Raw genomic sequence first — 6000 nt, forward strand, 5'->3', positions numbered from 1 at the left:
CTTAGGAGCCCCGGTTTGCTGCTATCCTCAGAGTCACCGTGATACTCTGAACTCTACAGCCAAGTGGGTGGTTCTATCAGTGATTATAAGTTGCTTTTCTGTGTACACTGATACAATAGAGTGATTAATTATTGAAATGACTGCCCATTGGACTGTGGAGTCCAAAAATGTACGTAATCATTTCCCACAAACCTATATATCAATCAGCTTAACTCATTTTGCTCTACAAAATACTGTCTGCAAATCCAACCCTATGTTTATCGTGACAGGTTCCCCTTTAGTAGACTTGGGATACCATAACCAGGTATTAACTTTGAAATGCACTATGCTCTGAGAGGTTTACAAAATAAATTAATACAAATGATGTAGATAAATTAGTTACAGACTCAAAATTGTCATAAAATGTATCTTTGTTTGGTGTAATTTACAAATTATTATTCTAAGTGTCTACAGAGAGTATGAGCTAGTCTGAAACACGCCCCCTGCCTTATCATTGGTCTGGGTGCTGCTCTCTCCATCCGCCACTCAGATTGTGTAAAATACAAGTCAATGCTTTTCAACAATTTAAATGCCACTGTTAAAAGGAATCTGTCAGCAGGTTTTTGCTATCTAAGCTGAAGCCAGCATGCTGTAGGGATTTAAAAACAAAAATCAACTATGCATCTCTTATCAGGCTCTGTGCTACTGTTTCCTTAAAGTAAAGGCTTTATTACTTGGTGATTATCATTGCTAGGTTTAGCTGGCACATGCACTGAAGCCCCCTTCTATGATTGACACCTTACTGTCAATGTGCAATCTCTATAGAAAGCCTGGTGTGGGTGGGGACAGCTTCCTGGGCTCAGCTACATGACTAAAGCTAAAAATTCTGATTGTGTCAGAACAGCTGCAACCAGTAATATAAGTGACACATCATTGGATTCAGAACCTCTTTACCTACATCGGGCTGTTCTCAGATGAAGTATCAAAAACCTGCTGGCAGATTCCCTTTAATCATTGACAGCAGCATTTAAATGAAAGGATCAATGGTGTGCAAGTGTCTTGGCTATGATCTGCCCCTTCAGGTTGTGAATTCAAGGTGCCCATGGATTACCATGGCAGCTGGAGGACTTATGAAGGTGGTAAGAAGAATTCTGCAGTTTCAGGAAATCTCCTTCTAGTGAATGTCTGCAGAATCTAAAATCGAAGGTCACTGAGCGCCGGCAGAAGAAATTCAGACCACACAGTTCCTGTGAAAATTCCTTTCTCAGTGAAAAGAAGGTGCATATGTCACGTGCTTTATTGTTACAAGCCTTTTTATAGAGCAATAATGGGTTAATCTCTTAGCAAAATTCCTAAGTATGCCATTGGTTATATTAAAAGCATATGCAGAAAGCCTGTAATGTTTGTCCATATTTGGTATTTCCTCTCCAGCCCCTCCTGTTTTCCGACCCACCGTAACTCCCAGGGTCCCTGTCACGTAGCTCGTTAGTCATGGATCAGATGCAGCCAGTCATCATTATCAACATCTTCATTCTGTTTCCTTGTATAAGACATCATCAGCAGACTTCAGTATACACATGCTTACAGTATCTTGTTACTCATATAGTAAAGAAAGCTTGGTTATAGAAAAGCATATAGAAAAATATATTGTATTCCCACAAAAGTATAGTCCGCATTTTGTATGTTTTTATCATTGAAAGTACAAGGGAGGCTTTGTAATATTTTTTATATAGCCATATCGGAAAAACACGGACGACATACGAATGACACCCGGATGACATACTGATGGAAACACTGATGACAGCGGTACGGATTTTACTGATAGTACGTTTTTTATATTCATATGTGAAGGCTCCTTGAACTGTAAAGCGTTAGTGCTAGAAGGGCAATAAAAGAAATGTACAGTAGAGTGTGTGAATGAGGCCTAAGAGTCGGTGACTGCATGCTCTTATACAGTCATATGAAAAAGTTTAGGCACCCCTATTAATGCTAACCTTTTTTCTTTATAACAATTTGGGTTTTTGCAACAGCTATTTCAGTTTCCTATATCTAATAACTGATGGACTGAGTAATATTTCTGGATTGAAATGAGGCTTATTGTACTAACAGAAAATGTGCAATCCGCATTTAAACAAAATTTGACTGGTGCAAAAGTATGGGCACCTCAACATAAAAGTGACATTAATATTTTGTAGATCCTCCTTTTGGAAAAATCACAGCCACTAGTCGCTTCCTGTAGCTTTTAATGCGTTCCTGGATCCTGGATGAAGGTATATTTGACCATTCCTGTTTACAAAACACTTCCAGTTCAGTTAGGTTTGATGGTTGCCGAGCATGGACAGCCGCTTCACATCATCCCACAGATTTTCAATGATATTCAGGTCTGAGGACTGGGATGGCCATTCCAGAACATTGTAATTGTTCCTCTGCATGAATGCCTGAGTACATTTGGAGCAGTGTTTTGGATCATTGTCTTGCTGAAATATCCATCCCCTGCGTAACTTCAACTTCATCACTGATTCTTGCACATTATTGTCAAGAATCTGCTGATACTGAGTTGAATCCATGTGACCCTCAATTTTAACAAGATTCCCGGTGCCGGCATTGGCCACACAGCCCCAAAGCATGATGGAACCTCCACGAAATTTTACTGTGGGTAGCAAGTGCTTTTCTTGGAATGCCGTGTTTTTTGCCTCCATGCAGAACGCCTTTTTGTATGACCAAACAACTCAATCTTTGTTTCATCAGTCCACAGGACCTTCTTCCAAAATGTAACTTACTTGTCCAAATGTGCTTCTGCATACCTCAGGCGACTCTATTTGTGGCATGCTGCAGAAACGGCTTCTTTTGCATCACTCTCCCATACAGCTTCTCCTTGTGCAACGTGCGCTGTATTGTTGACCGATGCACATTGACACCATCTGCAGCAAGATGATGCTGCAGGTCTTTGGAGGTGGTCTGTGGATTGTCCTTGACTGTTCTCACCATTCTTCTTCTCTGCCTTTCTGATATTCTTCTTGGCCTGCCACTTCTGGGCTTAACATGAACTGTACCTGTGTTCTTCCATTTCCTTACTATGTTCGTCACAGTGGAAACTGACAGTTTAAATCTTTGAGACAACTTTTTGTATCCTTCCCCTGAACAACTATGTTGAATAATCTTTGTTTTCAGATCATTTGAGAGTTGTTTTGAGGAGCCCATGATGCCACTCTTCATAGGAGATTCAAATAGGGGAACAACTTGCAAGTGGCCACCTTAAATACCTTTTCTCATGATTGGATACACCTGCCTATGAAGTTCAAAGCTCAATGAGGTTACAAAACCAATTTAGTGGTTTAGTAAGTCAGTAAAAAGTAGTTAGGAGTGTTCAAATCAAGAAATTGATAAGGGTGCCCATACTTTTGCACCGGTCAAATTTTGTTTAAATGCAGATTGCACATTTTCTGTTAGTACAATAAACCTCATTTCAATCCAGAAATATTACTCAGTCCATCAGTTATTAGATATATGAAACTGAAATAGCTGCTGCAAAAACCCAAATTGTTATAAAGAAAAAAGGTTAACATTAATAGGGGTGCCCAAACTTTTTCATATGCCTGTATATATATATATATATATATATATATATATATATATATATATATATATATATATATATATATACAGTGCCTACAAGTAGTATTCAACCCCCTGCAGCTTTAGCAGGTTTGATAAGATGCAAATAAGTTAGAGCCTGCAAACTTCAAACAAGAGCAGGATTTATTAACAGATGCATAAATCTTACAAACCAAGAAGTTATGTTGCTCAGTTAAATTTTAATAAATTTTCAACATAAAAGTGTGGGTCAATTATTATTCAACCCCTAGGTTTAATATTTTGTGGAATAACCCTTGTTTGCAATTACAGCTAATAATCGTCTTTTATAAGACCTGATCAGGCCGGCACAGGTCTCTGGAGTTATCTTGGCCCACTCCTCCATGCAGATCTTCTCCAAGTTATCTAGGTTCTTTGGGTGTCTCATGTGGACTTTAATCTTGAGCTCCTTCCACAAGTTTTCAATTGGGTTAAGGTCAGGAGACTGACTAGGCCACTGCAACACCTTGATTTTTTCCCTCTTGAACCAGGCCTTGGTTTTCTTGGCTGTGTGCTTTGGGTCATTGTCTTGTTGGAAGATGAAATGACGACCCATCTTAAGATCCTTGATGGAGGAGAGGAGGTTCTTGGCCAAAATCTCCAGGTAGGCCGTGCTATCCATCTTCCCATGGATGCGGACCAGATGGCCAGGCCCCTTGGCTGAGAAACAGCCCCACAGCATGATGCTGCCACCACCATGCTTGACTGTAGGGATGGTATTCTTGGGGTCGTATGCAGTGCCATCCAGTCTCCAAACGTCACGTGTGTGGTTGGCACCAAAGATCTCGATCTTGGTCTCATCAGACCAGAGAACCTTGAACCAGTCTGTCTCAGAGTCCTCCAAGTGATCATGAGCAAACTGTAGACGAGCCTTGACATGACGCTTTGAAAGTAAAGGTACCTTACGGGCTGGAACGGAGACCATTGCGGTGGAGTACGTTACTTATGGTATTGACTGAAACCAATGTCCCCACTGCCATGAGATCTTCCCGGAGCTCCTTCCTTGTTGTCCTTGGGTTAGCCTTGACTCTTCGGACAAGCCTGGACTCGGCATGGGTGGAAACTTTCAAAGGCTGTCCAGGCCATGGAAGGCTAACAGTAGTTCCATAAGCCTTCCACTTCCGTATGATGCTCCCAACAGTGGAGACAGGTAGGCCCAACTCCTTGGAAAGGGTTTTGTACCCCTTGCCAGCCTTGTGACCCTCCACGATCTAGTCTCTGATGGCCTTGGAATGCTCCTTTGTCTTTCCCATGTTGACCAAGTATGAGTGCTGTTCACAAGTTTGGGGAGGGTCTTAATTAGTCAGAAAAGGCTGGAAAAAGAGATAATTAATCCAAACATGTGAAGCTCATTGTTCTTTGTGCCTGAAATACTTCTTAATACTTTAGGGGAACCAAACAGAATTCTGGTGGTTTGAGGGTGGAATAATAAATGACCCTCTGAAAAAACTTTTCACAATTTAAAAAAAAAAAAGAAATAACATTTTTTTTGCTGCAGTGCATTTCACACTTCCAGGCTGATCTACAGTCCAAATGTCACAATGCAAAGTTAATTCCGAATGTGTAAACCTGCTAAATCTGCAGGGGGTTGAATACTACTTGTAGGCACTGTATATATATATAATCTATTTCTGTTACACTGATCTCATTATGAATTATTCTGGGTTAATAAGTGCAGTTGTTATTCTGCATTTTGTGTTTTTGGAAAGAGGTTGATGAAATGGAGAATGTTATTGTTGGGTTTTGAATCTTCTGGCGAAGAATTGTGTAAAAGTAAACACAGGAAAGGATGAACCACACATCTGTCTTATCTCTAGATGGAGAAATCAGTACATGGAAATGTTTCCATTGGAACGTTATAAATGTCAGCTGCCCGATAAAGAGCCAAGGAAAGCTTCCACCCATAACACTGCGAGCAACAGAAACAATGGCCTGACCACTACTGACAGATGTTGCTCTAACTGGGTCTTTCCTAAAATTTTAATTATTGCAAATGGGAGTTTGAGGCTTTCTTGTAATTTTACTTAGTTAAGGTAACAGTGGAATAATGTTGCAAATATTTTTTTTTTTAAGTTGACCATCTTACATATGAACCACCACTACAGTGGTAAGTACGTCTCAAGTATTCCACTACATGGATCTCCTAGTGAAAAGTCGTACTTCTCGAGATGTTCAATACCTAAGTTAATGATATGACAAAAAATGGCTGAGGCTTAGTGCACCTTACCACTTACTTGTATTGCACCCAGTGGCGTAACCAGAGTCCGATGGGTCCTGACTCCCAGTACAAAATTTGGGCCTGCCCCCCCCATATTGTTGGTGAGATGTATTAGCTCTTGTAGTGTTCTAAAACCTATAAACACAAGTTGCCCCTCCTCCCCTTAATGT

The sequence above is a fragment of the Anomaloglossus baeobatrachus genome, chromosome 9 (assembly GCF_048569485.1).
Source record: "Anomaloglossus baeobatrachus isolate aAnoBae1 chromosome 9, aAnoBae1.hap1, whole genome shotgun sequence".
NCBI classification, from domain to species: domain Eukaryota; kingdom Metazoa; phylum Chordata; class Amphibia; order Anura; family Aromobatidae; genus Anomaloglossus; species Anomaloglossus baeobatrachus.